Source organism: Schistocerca americana, chromosome 2, assembly GCF_021461395.2.
Source record: "Schistocerca americana isolate TAMUIC-IGC-003095 chromosome 2, iqSchAmer2.1, whole genome shotgun sequence".
Classification (NCBI taxonomy): Eukaryota; Metazoa; Arthropoda; class Insecta; order Orthoptera; family Acrididae; genus Schistocerca; species Schistocerca americana.
Window position 1 is genome coordinate 237,040,320 of NC_060120.1, and position 15,663 is coordinate 237,055,982.

Below are 15,663 nucleotides of genomic sequence, written 5' to 3' on the forward strand. Positions count from 1 at the left end.
TGAGGCTAAGAACTCACTGTGCCATATTTGGAGTGTATTTTCATCCAGAAAGGAACTTCCTTGAAGGTTGTTCACCAGAAAGTGAAAAAGGTAAAAATCTGGGGGCAAAAGATCAGCTAAAAAAGTGGATGTGGAGTGATTTCCAAACCCATTTCCTGTATAACATTTTCTGTCAGTCTAATAAAATCCGGGCGGATGTTATCACGGAGTGGCGTCACTTCACACAGACTTCCTGGTATTTATTCTTGGATTGTGTCTGCAAGACATCTCAGTTGTTGACAAAAGGTCAGTAATGATGAGTAAACCTCAGGGAAGCAATTCATAGTATGCCACACCATTGCTGTTCCACCAGATCAATAACATCATCTTTTGTGGTTCAAAAAATGGCTCTGAGCACTATGGGACTCAACATCTTAGGTCATAAGTCCCCTAGAACTTAGAACTACTTAAACCTAACTAACCTAAGGACATCACACACACCCATGCCCGAGGCAGGATTCGAACCTGCGACCGTAGCCCATCTTTTGTGGATGTGCACGTCTTTGTACAGAGATTGTTGCTTAGTTTGGGCTCAATCATTCCTTTCTTTTCCTTATGTTAACATAAAGACTCCATTTTTTTGTCACCAATAACAATGCGGGACAGCAATCGTCAGTGCTGTTCAAAAGCTTTTGTACAGAGATTGCTGCTTAGTTTGGGCTCAATCATTCCTTTCTTTTCCTTATGTTAACATAAAGACTCCATTTTTTTGTCACCAATAACAATGCGGGACAGCAATCGTCAGTGCTGTTCAAAAGCTAACAGATGACAAGCAAGCAGAAGTGAACATGTTGCCAACCACTAAATTTTGTGATTATGGCTTAGAGCATGTATTTTACACACACACACACACACACACACACACACACACACACACACTTTTTGAACTTTCTCCACAGCATGTAAATGTCACATGACGGTGCAATGACCACAGTGCATCACCTTTGCAAGTTGTCGAGTACATTGACGTGGATCACTGAGATTTGAGGACGAAGGTGTTTAAATGCATTAATCCTCAAAAGTCATCCTGAATGTGGAGGCACACTAATGTCAAAACAATCCACCTTAAAACAAGAAAACCCTTTTCTTGCAGTGTTCTGTCCAATGTTGGAAATGTTCCAATTTCTCCACCTGGCACTCCCATTTTATAGCATACATAGCTCCACTCACTATCTCCTAATGACAAAATGTAACTCAAATAGCAACAGTAAACTACAAGCAAAAAAATGGCTATTGATAAATAGCAACCAAAATACCATCATGCAAAACAAAAACACTACAAACTTATGCACCGACCTAATAACTGAGTCATATGACATGCCAAGACCCTGCCAGATGATTGCAGTGTGCTCCACTTTTGCCTTATGCCACATCTATGCTAGTGATAATTTATAAAAATTGTTGCTTTGGTCATGCAATTGTCTGTACCCAGGAAAATGAGAAACAGTACCGAGTTCAATGTTCATTTTGTTGGTCTTGTGGAGAAATATCCATGTATTTACAATCATAGAAGTACCATACATGAAAGCATGTGATTCCTTTAATTTGTATTTGGAAGAGAAAAAAGGTAATACAACTTGATAAAAACACATACGATTGTTTGCTATGAAACATGTCTGTAATTTTTATACTGATTTGCTGGAGCTAATGTAATAGATCCTTTCCGTATGCCACTAAAGATATACGATGGTTGGAACTTAAATAGTGGCAACTATTTATTCACAACTGATACAAAAGAGTCACATGTTTATACCTTTAGCAGTCTACTGCCTTTCAAATCTCTGGAATAGTTCTGAAGCGAATGCCACGAAGTGGTTCCTTCATCTTCAGAATCAAATCAGTCACAAGGACTTAAGTTTGGGGAGTATAGTGGATGGTACAATACTTCCCAGTCCCATTGGCCAAACAGAGCAGCCACAGCTTGCAAAGAATGCGCCCAAGCACTGTCATGCAAAATGATGGGTGGGTTGCATAGACAGTGTCGCCATTTCTTTCGCAAACCGGGTTGCAGGTGATGGTGACTGATTTGATTTCGAAGACAGAGGAACCACTTCGTGGCATTCCCTTCAGAACTGTTCCAGAGATTCGACAGGCAGTAGACCGCTCCACTTGCATCATCAACAGAACACGCTCTGTTAACGGTATACTACGCCTTCCACATCATTGGCAATTGGTTCTACACAACCCTGGTGACTACTTTGAAGGACAGTAACAGGTGCAAACATGTAACTCTTTTATATTGGTTGTGAATAAATAGTTGCCACTATTTAAGTTCCAACCCTCATACATTGTTCTGAAAAGATAACACTTACACTAAGAAAGAAATTACACAGCTGATTTCTCAACTGTGCATAGTTTATAGGTTAATGGTCTTCTGTCTTTTAATGTGAATTAACAACAGGGTGGTCTACACTGTGCTGCACATATGACAGAATATTGCCACCATGAATCTGTACAAAATTATGAAACACACAGTTTGACCTACAACATCAATTTTATTCATATTATAATTTACTGAGGTATCCAACACCCAGATCTCCCAAACTAACATACCAAAAGAACATTGCAAATACGTTCTTCCCCCAGATAATTAGTAATTAAATATATTCCATTCATTAGTTAATCAGCTACGATGAAATGGTCTCATTAAATGTTTTGTGTGAGGAAAAGCTTCACCCACAGCAAAATAAAAAGGAAATCTGCAGTGTTCTCCTGACAAAGGTATTAGGAACCTAAAGTGGTAATGTGCCTGCAAATGCTTTACCAAAAGAACTTTCTTTTACTACCCTCCCATCACTAGTGTGGCCATACTCCCCAACAGTCAACTGATAAAAATAATTCATCTGTATCTGGAACAGCTAACAAGACTAGGAATTGTAATTATAAAATTCTGATTCAGATTTAGCAAGAGTTTTAATTCTGAATTCTTTCCATCAAAACTATCAATACACTTTGGGTAATTCCGTAGTTTCCAGCAACAATCAGCTGTTTTCTTCCAGATTCACTGAGTTGGTGTCAATAAATACTCAGACTTCACATTTTTTTATCTTGCCTTTGACATTTCAGCCACAGTTCTTCAAATGGTTGTGTTTTCTCAGCAAACATCAAAGGAAAGAGGGACACATATTCAACTGTTAAAACATCTTAAAAGAATCACATTCATTCAAATTTGTATGCCAGTAAGAATTTACCCAACAATGTTTTTTAAACTTTTGTTGATTAGCATTAATACAGTTGAACAAAATCAGAACATCTACACTGTCCAACGACAACGCGGTACCACATTACTAATGCCGAATCACTTCTACTGCATTAACTCACAAGCATGCCACACCGCTGCCATGAATCTTCCAGTCCACATCAGTTGGCAGGTAATGTTGGTGGGTACCTTGCATAAGAACTACCTAGTGACACCCCACCTCTCCTTGCACTTTTCACACTTCATGTGCAACATATGCACATTATGTGCACCAAAATACTCCTCACATATTGTCTATTATCTAAAACATCTTTTCTGTCTTTACCTTCCAGTACTATTTTACAAAAATAATCTTAAACGTGGTGCGAGCAGGGACATCGAACTACACTACAGATTAATTGGTTATCACAACCATTATTTTGCAGTTTCATTCATTGGCTTCACCAATTCACAATAAAACTGACATCTTTCAGGCTAACCTAGCTTCATGTTCTGCTACAGATTTATTCCCAAGGAGGGGCTGATATCACACACTAGCCATGATCACCAATAAATTGAAAAGCAATGTGGGAAGAGAATCAATGTTTGATGGTTCCCATTTTCAAAACCAACAGTTGGCACCTTTAACAGAGCAAGAACATATATATCACTCAGTTTCACACAACATACAAAATACAGCACCCAGGAATGGTTACTTTGTTGCTGCTCCTTTACAGTATAATTCGGTAAGTGAAATTGTCAAACAGATTATTTATCCAAATTATTTCCAGTTCTGTTTATTTATGACTATATTTGCTTCAGAATAAAGTTAGTGACAGCTAACTGTGTACAGGCCAGCTATTGTAACAACAATCAATACTAAGAATGTGTTGATCTGTATTTGTCATCATTATGAGGTGGCTCGATTACCTCAGGAGGTTATTACCAGTTTGTTGCACAAGACACCAGTAACTGGGAACATAACCATTGCAATTAGTTTCTGTCATGTACTGTATTTCTCTAGGTGAAACATTTATTTTAAACAACAGTGATGCAAGCAACAAAAGTGCATGAAAAACTGCTAACAAATAACGCAAAGCAAACATAGTAATACATGTTGTTGTTGTTGGTGATGTGTTTACAAGGACTAAACATCTCTATTACTAGTCACTTGTTCCATTGGAAATTCATGTGAACTGAAACGAAATGAGGAAAGGAGAAGTCAGCTCCACGGTCTTTAACCTGTTCGTCATGGATGAAAATCTGCAGGCCAGTAGCTTAAGACAGATAGTTAAACATGAGATATAACCCAGGCAGCAGAAACTGCAACTGGTCACAGGGAACAGATGCTTGTGTAGAAGCAAACACAGCTGGAGGGACCTCGTGGTGAGGAAGTGCACCCTCTGTACCCGCCCTACAGCTGCATTGCTGAAGGATGCACCAAGGAGGATCATCACATTCAGTATGACTAAAGTGGGATGAGAAAAAGAAGACTTGTACATGCCAGAGAGCTTATACCTTAAACAGTTACGTAAATAATGTATGTACATAAAAAATTAAAAATGTATGACACTGCAGGGAGTGAAAGTAGTGGGATGATGTTCTGGGCACAGGCTGCACAAGAGATGCTGCCCTTGTTCCCACCCCTGATACCAAACACTGAGGTGCATTAAATTTTATTATATCCACTTTCCCTTAGGAAATGTACAACTTTTTTAGCTACTATCACACTGCCTACAAGTATCTGGGGTAGGGAGGTTCATGGCTTGTCTAATATTAGCAAGCAGACACACACTGTGAGAATATGGACTATAGTGTGAGGACTACCATAGCTGCATTGGTATGGTCCTCTTGACGTAAAATAACCTTGTGGGAAAGTTTGGTGCGGCCGATATGTAGCTGGCACAGAATGATTGCATCTTTCTGGGAGGCTCGAAGAGCAGTATGTCATGCCTTTGTGATTCGCACGACTGCCTACAGTTTGTTGTGGGCCATTGTATACTGCCATTCCTCATTGCAAGATTTCAAAATTTGTCTCAGTTACAATTGTAGGTCTGTGCCCAGTACTCAGAGTTCAAGTTTTTCTCCTGTGGTTGCTTCAAGCTAACTTGCTAGTGAGTTCATTTAGCAGTACAGCAACTTGGCTCAGTATCCAGATGAATTTTATGGCTTTGGAACTTTGGAAGTCAACTAATGTGTCTTGGATGTTGGTAACCAAAAAATTTCTGGGATAGTGCTGCTATATTTCTTGTAGGCAGTTCACGAGCTCACTACAAACCAGGAAGTTCTTCATAGTGGGGTTTTTGATGTGTTGAAAAGCCCAAAATATAGCTACAGGCTCTGCAGTGTATAAGCTGCTTGCACTCAGCAGAGAACACTTTTCTGTGCCCCCTTGTCTATGCAAAAGCATAAACAACTCGCCTATCACTGAGTTTGTGCAAATGCATTTCTAATGGGATGGTTGTGGAGAACTGAATCTTCGAGTGACTGGTTACCTAGGTAAAGTTCCAGAGTTGACAAAACTGTGTGAAGAGAGTTTTTGTGGGAGAATATTGATACATATGGCTCAGTGACCAATTTTGTATTTTCTGTGTGGTTTCCCCATGAAGTGCACAGCACTGCGCAATGATGTTGAACTGTTATACAGTTGAAAGTCATCCACATGCAGTAACAGACTTTGGGTCCCACGGCAGTCATGATGTCATCGACAGCAATGACAAAGATGTTTAGGCTTGAAACCAATCACCGACGGACTCAATTTTCTGTAAACACTGGCTGCAGAGGGTTGAAACTATCTTGACTCAAAACACTTGGAGGGATAGTAAATTCTCTTGCAAAGCAGGGAGACAGTAATGGCACCAGGTGGTAATGGATACTTTCTGCAGATCAAAACATTGATCAGCTGTTGGTAATGTGTGAAAGTGCACTGCAGATCCCAGACAAATCAGCTATTTTGTGGTGGAAAAGAGTGCCCAAAAACCGCTACGAAAATGTAACAAATTTCCTCTGGCTTACAGGCACCAACGCAGGCTTTTGTTGACTATGATTTTAAATAAATTACATTGTTCATTCATGAAAGAGATTGACCAATAATTAGTCAAAATTTGTGGGCATTTTCCTGGTTTTAGAATAGCAATATTAATACTCTGCTGCCACTGAGAAGGAAATTCCTCGTTTCGCCTAATATGATTAACTAACTCAAGCAAGTGTTTAAGCTTTTGATTGTGGACTTTATGGGGTCCAGGGACTGTGTCTCATGCTGCTCGAGCAGCAGAGCTCCCACTCACTAAACGGGTCACTGTACAATTTATGACCTTGCATATGGAAGAATAAGTAGTTTCACTCTGACAGGCATTTCCAGGTAAGGAAATTAGGATGATAGTGCATGGCGTTACTTCAGCAAAGTGTGCCACGAAACACTGAGCAATGACCAGGGGATCAATAAATGTCATCGCTGACGGACATGCCAGGGACTAATGCGCATGGCTGGTGGCCGCAAATACACTGTAGCTTAGTCCATGCTTGCGACGATGGTGTGTGGGCACTCATAGATAGCACATACTGTTCCCAACACTACTGATTTTTTTTCTTAAAAACCGTTCCTTGATTTGAAGTATCTGGAATTGTATTAAAGGCTTCATAGAAAGATGGCTTTTGTGTTGTTGAAGCACCTTTCTACACTCTCTGATAGCTGCAGCTATTTCTTTAGACCAACACAACACAGGTTTCCAGTGCAAAAGGCCCAAAGATAATTGTTTCTGTACTGTGTGTAATCATGTCAATAGTATCTCGTACCACTCCTTCGATATCCTCTTGGCTGGCTTCAAAAGTTGCTTTGGAGGTGAAAGGTTACAGAGTTGGCTTTCCAAAGTGACCAAAGCGGGGCTTATTTCACTGAGATGCTTCTGCTTCAAATGGAGTGCCAATAACAGAGACTATACTTATTCAGCATTTGATCATGAGAGCACCTAGCAACTTCCAATAAATTTTAAACATATTTTCAAATGTTTTTTTACACATTTCCTTGCTTGTACACTTAACGTTAATTATTTTACACATTAACTCATTTTAAATATCATCATGACACTTTTTCAATTACAAGCAATATGTCCTGTGGACACATTCTCTCTGTATAACGCAGTCATTTCCATTGCCATCTGCATCCTCATGTCGCCAAGCATTGCTGATTCTTCCTCCTTTTGGGGGGATTTTCGCGCCCCCATGCCAAGAGATTGGCCTGAAACACTGTCTGCTCAGCCACAGTTTTTTTACAAAGCCATTGGCACAACTACAGTCAAGCTGGTGTAAGGAGATCACTGACAACTAAAGTGTTGACACCAGCTTTCAACAGTGAAGTGCAAATGGCTGCAGATGAGACAATAGCTTTCCATAGAGCTCCAACAAAAATGAGGCACTGCCATACAGATGTTTACAGTTTCATGTTACATGATTCATTAGGTAGTAGCGCGAGGATGCCACATCCAGCCCACTACAACTGTCTGAGATCTTCTTGCGCCACCTCTACTATAGGGCAGTCTTCGGGCACCACTGCTGATGATTTTAATTCAAAATGTGGCTGATTTCTGACCCGGGGCCCCGAACATTTTGACTACTAGTCAAAGACACTACACCTGTACAATGGAGTTAAGGCAGACAGATAGATTGATTGATTGGTTGGTTGGTTGGTTGGTTGGTTGGTGGAGGGGAATAAGCAGTGCCGTCATCAGTCTCATGACCTAAGGTGCCAGAAATCAAGGGAGGAACAACACAAACAGCACAGTCCAATCAAGGGGAAGGGAAAAGGGGCAAACACAGAGGTAAATTACAGTTCTGTTGTTTATGGTGGGTGTGATAAGATATCCTGTGAAACTTTACCAAATGCCCTCTCTGAAGACTACCTAGAACAGATAGTTAGGACCTTACTCATGACGTAAATATATTGGATCTAATGGCAAGGCAACAAATGGACCTGACCTCTTTGAGGATTTCCACACGACAACTGGTATCAGTGACCATGACACTATTGTGGCAACAATGATTACCAAAATACAAAAGACAACTAAAACATGCAAGAAACTAGATAAAAAAAGTCCGTAGTATCATATCTCAATGAGGAACCTGAAACTTTCAGCACAGGGCAGGACCATGTAGAGGAACTCTGGCCCATGTTTAAAAGAATAGTTGACCTTGCACTGAACTGATATGTGCCCAAGTAGAGCAGTTCATATTGAGAGGGAACCACCATAGTTTACAGTCACTGCAAAGAAACTGCTAAAGAAACAGGGATTACTGCATAATAGTCATAAAATAAAGCATAGGGCTATAGATATAGAGAAGCTGAATGAAACATGTTTGGCTGTCAAGACAGCAATGCATGATGCCTTCAATGACTCCATAGCAAAATACTGTCAAGTGACCTTTCACAGAACCCAATGAAATTCTGGTAATATGTAGGGGCTGTTAGTGCACCAAAGTTGTGTGTCCAGTCACTAGTGAATGAGACAGGAACTGAAACTGAGGATAGCGACGCAAAAGCTGAAATGTTTAACTCCATTTTCAAATATTCCTTTACAGAGGAAAATCGACGACAATTGCCCCAATTTAATCTTCATACCACGAAAAAGGTGAATGAAATAAGTATTAGTGTCAGTGGTATTGATATACAGCTGAAATGGTTAAAACTGAACAAAGCTTCAGGTCCATTGGGCTCGCTGTCAGATTCTGTACTGAATTTGCGGCTGAGTTAGCCCCTCTCCTAACTATAATCTATCATAGATACCTCGAACAAAAACCGAGCCCAGTTCTTCGAAAAAGGCACAGGTCACAGTTGTCTACAAGAAGGGTAGCAGACGGTCCACAAAACTACTATCCAATATTCATGACATCAATTTGTTGCAAAATCTTAGAACATATTATGAGCTCAAATATAATGAGGTACCTTGAACAGAAGGCCAATGCCAACCAGCATGGATTTTGAAAACACCTATCATGAGAAACCCCACTCACACTTTTATCACAACATATTGAAAGTTTTGCACCAAACAAACAGGTAGAAGCTGCATGTTTTGATTTCTGGAAAGCATTTGACTCAGTACTACACCTACGCTTACTGCGAAAAGTATGATCATATGGAGTAACAAGTGAAATTTGTGACTGGACTGTGGACTTTTTGGTAGGGAGGACACAATATGTTATTTTGGATGGATAGTCATTGTCAGATGTACGAGTAACTTAGGGTGTGCTCCAGGGAAGTGTGTTGAGACCCTTGCTGTTCATGTCATATATTAATGACCTTGTGGACAATATTAATAGCAAAATCAGGCTTTCTGCAGATGATGCAATTATCTATAATGAAGTAATATCTGAAAGAAGCTACATAAATATTCGGTCAGATCTTGTTAAGATTTCAAAGTTATACAGGGATTGGCAACTTGCTCTAAATGTTCAGAAATGTAAAATTTCGCACTTCACAAAACGAGATAATGTAGTATCCAATGACTATAATATCAATGAGTCACCACTGGAATTGGCCAACTCATACAAATACCTGGGTGGAACACTTTGTAGGGTTACGAAATGGAATGATCAAATACAGTCATAGGTAAAGTAGGTGGTAGACCAGCTTATTGATCAATTACTGGGAAGTGCAATCAATCTACAAAGAAGATTGCTCACAAATAACTCGTGTGACCAGTTCTAGAATACTGCCGAAAGTGTGTGGGACCCTTACCAGATAGGACTAACGGGGGATATTGAACATGTACAGAGAAGGGCAGCATGAATGGTCACAGGTTTGTTTAATCCGTGGGAGAGTGGCACAGAAATACTGTAGAACTCAACTGGAAGACTCTTGAAGATAAACATAAACGATCCTGAGAAAGTCAGTTAACAAAATTTCAGGACTTGGCTTTAAATGATTACTCTAGATACATACAACAATCCCCTACTTATCACTCACATAGGGATTGTGATTAGAATAATTGCTGCATGCACAGAGGCATTCAAACAAGCATTCTTCCCACACTCCATACATGAATGGAACACAAAGAAACCCTAATAACTGGTACAACAGGACATACCTTCTGCCAAGCACCTCATGTTGGTTTGAAGAAAAGAGATGTCGCTGTAGCAAAGGAACATTACGACACCTGGAAGAGTAAAGAACAGGACAGGGGCAGGCGAATTTAAGGAGAGCATGTGTGCCCCAGAAATGCTATGCACAGTGGGACACCAGCACTGCCATGGACGTGTCCTGATTACCACACCATACCATAACCACAACACAACGGGGACAACAGGGGAACAACACACAAGAAAAGTAGAAACACAACTGCACAAAACACCACATAAAATGTAGGGAAAAAGGTGGGGAGAAACTGGCTGGTGTAGAGGCAAGGTGAAGGCCTCCATAACCAATGTTGTGCTAACTGAGGGACTCCAATTCCTGGGGAAAATTCAAGGAATTACACATTGGACGACAAACCTCATTCGAGAAGAAAATCAAGGACAGTTGTAACAATGCGAGGACTGTCCACTAATGCCTGGGACAAGAAAGGTGGGACGACGTATTTAATGCAAAGGGCCAAAGGAGGGGGCAATCCAGCAAAATATGGATCACCATGAGGGAAGCCCCATACCTACAAAGGGGAGAGCGGCTCATTTAGAGAAAAAAAAAAAAAAAAAAAAAAAAAAAAAAAAAAAGAAAAACATGGGTCAAGCTAGTATGCTCGAGACAAAGATGGCAGAGGTTGGTAGATTCCGACCATGAGAGGTGGGAAGACCACCACATGGTGAGACTCTCCTTGATTGTGCAAACTTTATCAGACAGGGAGTATAGCATCCCAAGAGTCGACCGACGACTGGGCAAAAAGAGATTTGATGTAAAGCCGCAAAGGGGTCAGGGAGCCATACAATCAGCAAGTTCATTACCTGGTATACTTGCATGGCCAGGAGCCCAAAGGAAATCAACTGAATAAGCAGCATCAACATGATCAGCGAGAAGTTAGGGGATGTCTGAGACTAAGAGGTGGCAGGAAAAACACTGAGTGATACCTGAAGGCTACTAGTTGAGTCCATACATAACAAAACTCTGATGGAGGAGGACCGTTTAATAAAGCAGAGGGCCTGACAGATGGACATCTGTTCCACAGCACACACCCCACACATGGCAGGCGAAAGGTGGTTCCGTGCCAACACAAGATGTGATGGCATATTCTGCATGATCAGCAGATTTACAGCCACTAGTGTAGAAAACAATGACATTCTGAAATTCCTGCAAGAGCATTTGGAACAGACAATTGAACATAAGACTGCAGAAGACATCCATCTGAATTTGGGGCCGAAGAACTAACCAAAGAGGAGGGGGGATGCAGGAGAGAATATAGGGAAGAGGACAAGGAGGGAAGATGGAGATCACAGCAGAGATACACGAGGCAGAGCTCAATTGGTAAGCCAATCCAAGGGCAGACAATGGCCTGAAGCTGCGACAAGAATAGGAGGGGTGTTCAGGGGAAGAGAGGATAGTGACGGCATGGGAAACCAGGAGCTGGGACCACTGAATCGAAACGGGAGGGATCCCAGCCTCAACCAGAAGACCATCAACAGGACTAGTGCAAAAGGCACTGGTGACTGAACAGATACCACAATCGTGAACCAGGTTAAAGAGGGGCAGCTGATCCATAAACTTGACAACCACAGTCCAGAGAAGAAAGAACTAATGCTCAGTACAGGCAAAGAAGAGTCACACTACCCGTGCCCTGAGACGTGTGTGCATGGAAGCAAAGGAATCTGAGCTTACCAAAACAGCCAACCTTCAGATGATGGTAATGGGCAACCAAGTAAGCTTATTGTCAAAAAGAAGACCCAGGAAACAGAACTGAGGAACCACAATCAGGTGTTGCGCATAGATGTAGAGTTCTGGAGCAAGATGTACCACAGTACAGCGACAGAAATGCACCACCCTCGACTTAACGGGGGAATTTAAAACTGTGCAAGACTGTCCACGTTGATGCATGCTGGATGGCACCCTGGAGCTGTCGTTCTGCAGAGGCTACCGAGTGGGAGCTAGCCCAAATACAGAAATCATCCACATACAGAGCAGGGGTGACCAATCGTCTGGCAGAGGCCCCAAGTCCATTAATAGCAATGAGAAAAAGATTGGCACTTAATATGGAGCTCTGTGAAATGCCACTCTCCTGAGTCCATGGAGAGCTGAGAACGGTGCCAGCCCAAACTCTGAATCTGAACCTACATCTACATGATTACTCTGCTATTCACAATAAAGTGCCTGGCAGAAGGTTCAATGAACCACCATCAAGCTGTCTATGTACTGTTCCACTCTCGAACAGCACGCGGGAAAAACGAGCACTTAAATTTTTCTGTGTGAGCCCTGATTTCTCTTATTTTATCATGATGATCATTTCCCCCTACGTAGGTGGGTGCCAAAAGAATGTTTTCGCAATCAGAGGAGAAAACTGGTGATTGAAATTTCATGAGAAGATCCCGACGCAAAGAAAAACGCCTTGTTTTAATGACTGCCACTCCAATTCACGTATCATGTCTGTGACACTATCTCCCCTACTCTGCGATTATACAAAACGAGCTGCCATTCTTTGTACTTTTTCGATGTCATTCGTCAGTCCCACCTGATGCGGATCCCACACCGCACAGCAATACTCCAGAATAAGGCGGACAAGCGTGGTGTAAGCAGTCTCTTTAGTAGACCTGTTGCACCTTCTAAGTGTTCTGCCAATCAATCGCAGACTTTGGTTTCCTCTACCCACAATATTACCTATGTGATCGTTCCAATTTAAGTTATTTGTAATTGTAATCCCTAAGTATTTAGTTGAATTTACAGCCTTCAGATTTGCATGACTTACAGCGTAATTGAAATTTAGCTGATTTCTTTTAGTACTCATGTGAATAACTTCACACTTTTCTTTATTCAGGGTCTATTGTCACTTTTCACACCATACAGATATGTTATCTAAATCTTTTGCAAATAGTTTTGATCATCTGATGACTTTACAAGACGTAAATGACAGCATCATCAGTAAACAATCTAAGACGGCTACTCAGATTGTCTCGTATGTTGTTAATATAGATCAGGAACAATAGAGGGCCTATAACACTTCCTTGGGGAATGCCGGATATTATGACTTTCCGTCTATTACTACGAACTGTGACCTTTCTGACAGGATATCACGAATTCAGTCACACAACCGAGGCGATACTCTGTAGGCACGCAGTTTGGTAAGAAGGCACTTAAACGGTGTCGAAAGCCTTCTGGAAATCTTAAAATATGGAATCAATTTGACATCCCCTGTCGATAGCACTTATTACTTCATAAATATAAAGAGCTAGTTGTGATTCACAAGAACGATATTTTATGAAACCGTCCTACTATGTGTCAATAAATCGTTTTCTTCGACATACTTCATAATGTTCGAATGCAGTATATGTTCCAAAACCCTACTGGAAATCGATGTTAGTGATACAGGCCTGTAATTCAGCGGATTACTTCTACTTCCCTTTTTGGGTATTGGTGTGACTTGAGCAATTTTCTAGTCTTTAGGTACGTATCTTTCTGTGAGTGAGTGGTTGTATATAATTCCTAAATATGGAGCTATTTTATCAGCATACTCTGAGAGGAACCTGACTGGTATACAGTCTGGACCGGAGGCCTTGTCTTCATTAAGTGATTTACGCTGCTTCGTTACTCCGAGGATATCTACTTCTATGTTTCTCATCTTGGCAGTTGTTCTTGACTGGAATTTAGGAATATTTACTTTGTCTTCTTTGGTGAAGGGGTTTCGGAAAACTGTGTTTAATAACTCTGCTTTAGTGGCACTGTTGTCACAGGGTGTGTACATGGACAAGGAAAAAAAATTCCCGGATTTTTCCCGGTTGAAAATACACTTTTTCCCGGGTGAAAATATACTTTTTCCCGGGTGAAAATACACATTTACAGTGCCAAGCAAAACCATACTGTCACTTAACATGGAAAAACTTATCAATTCTCTGAATGTTTATGGTTTTATACACTGACATAGAATTTCCCGGCACTTTAGAAAATGAAACTAAGGGGGGAAAAAACATGTTTTGGAAAGATCTTGATGTGCAGCAACATGCACACTGCATATTTTCGTGGTACAAAGGTATAAATTCGAATTCCACCAAACACCACATGTCACTATCCAAAGCATAGAAATCTAGATTGTGACGTGGTTTTGTAAGCCAGTCATATAATGATCTTTTTTGCGCGTTTTACACTTTAAGATACATCAAACAAATGTGTCAGTACAATTTTTAATAACGACGTAAATGTCCGATCTTCTGCGGTCAAAATTCTCCTAGAAGGTTGACCTCAAAGAGTTGATTTTTAAATGAGAGTCAAACGCTCTGTGATTTAAGAAATTCATCGTACATTCTCGCACATAGTTCATCTTGTGTAAAAGGAAATTTACTTTGAAAGTAACGCTTTTCAAACCACCATTCGCAATATTTTCATGTGACCTGTTAGAAATTGGTTCGCTTCAGCAGTTGCAGAGAGCGCCCGATAACAGGTGCCACTGCGCTTGCGCAGCTACGATGAGGCAGGAAGCCCGCATGTCGTACGTGTAAAACATTAAAAGACCTTGCATTATGTCCTAAAAGAAACAAGGCATCAGAGGATACTTCAAGAGCATCGGAATTTCGTGAACTATACTAAAATGCATAATTCGGCTTAAAGTGCACATTCTTATGTCGATTTGTATGTAATTTTTCTTGAACTACCAGTACTGTATTATCTCATGTTTGGTTGTTTATTATGGCATAATGCCATATGAGCTAGAAGATGGAAAACGTGCACTTGAAATGCAACGAACAGTTCAAACTAGCCAACCGTGTGAAATTAAACACCTTGTTTCAAATAAATTGACTGCCTCAGCGCAAAAGATTAATAAAAGCCAAATCTCTTTAGCAAACCGACAAAAATAACTGCATTTTGCTGCAAGGCGATTAATGCTTGACTGTCAGAAAGGTGGAAATAAAACCTGAAACCGAAACCAATAACATATTTTAGATTTCCGTAATTATGCGAACGTATTTTAATTCATTTGATACCTCCCGGCCACAGAAATCCGCTTTGTTTTCATTTAATATGAGAGCAATAAATGAAGAGGAAACAGCAAAATCACTAAATGTAAACACGGGTCATGTGGAGACTCCCCACTACAACTCAGACTGCTCTGTTGATTAGCCCCGGATCTCTGATATTTCCGAATCAGGGCAATATTATATAGTGGCGCCCAGCTACACATCTGTAGCCAGAAGCGGGAGAAAGTACTACTCTTATGCGTCTCAACTGCTCAAACGAATCTAATGTAAACAGCTGTCACGTCACGCTCATCGGAGGCAATTTCTTGTTAGGAAGCATTGCATAGTCTCCCCAAAGCCTTTGACAC

At 40.8% G+C, this 15,663-nt stretch overlaps 1 protein-coding gene across 4 annotated transcripts in view; it reads right to left on the reverse strand.

The window, feature by feature from the left end:
• LOC124589120 (nuclear distribution protein nudE-like 1-A) overlaps positions 1–15,663 on the reverse strand; it is a 160,842-nt gene that overhangs the window by 125,553 nt on the left and 19,626 nt on the right. The gene's annotated exons all lie outside the window — the stretch shown is intronic.